This window comes from Terrapene carolina, unplaced genomic scaffold (genome assembly GCF_002925995.2).
Source record: "Terrapene carolina triunguis isolate 2854851 unplaced genomic scaffold, T_m_triunguis-2.0 Scaffold67, whole genome shotgun sequence".
Classification (NCBI taxonomy): Eukaryota; Metazoa; Chordata; order Testudines; family Emydidae; genus Terrapene; species Terrapene triunguis.
The window spans coordinates 21,222,672-21,223,454 of record NW_020664418.1 but is presented as its reverse complement, the minus strand read 5'-3'; positions in this window follow the sequence as shown (position 1 = coordinate 21,223,454).

Sequence of the window (783 nt, the reverse complement as noted above, 5' to 3'; positions counted from 1 at the left end):
ATAGAAGCCTTACAAAAATGCATACAGGGAAACTTCAAAATAAGGTTGCCTATTTAGGCAGAAGACACAGCATATTAATCTGCATAAACTGCTGATGGAGACAGATGCTGACCTAACCAAAATATGTATGCCTTGAGACAGATTCCCCTGAAGCATGTGTGTTAACCAGATCTCTGTTAAGTTCAGATGCAGACTACTGGCCTGATCTGGCATCAGAATTCGCTAGTATTGCACCTATGCATAGTTGATTAGAGACAGCGAGGAGTCTGCAATGATCCAAAAGGTTAATAAGTCCTGGTTGTATGATTAGCCTATGAGTGTTATACCTAACTGATGAATAACCATCCAGTTGAAACCTACCTTACTTTTGTAAGTATACCGGATTTATTTTGATTGTGTGTAAGAATTGTGATACTACTATTATTTCCAAGAATATATTGTTTAGAAGTGTGGAATAATATCAGATGGGGATTTTTGATTTTATGATTAAGACAAAAGTAGTGAGCACTGCAGTAAAAACAGAAGTGAAAATATTTAATGCTTGTTTCAATGTCACTTAAATGTTTAACTTCTGAATGGATTTATTTGCACACACCAATAGGCAAAATAGGCATGACTGACATTTTCATTACATGATTCACCCAGAACATAGTATAATTTAGCTATGCTAACAGAACCTACGAAAGTCAATTTATGTGCCCAAGAACACCAAGTGAAAACTTGTGGATACATCGTGAATAACCACAGCAAAAAAAAAAAAAAAAAAAAAAAAAAAAAAAAAAA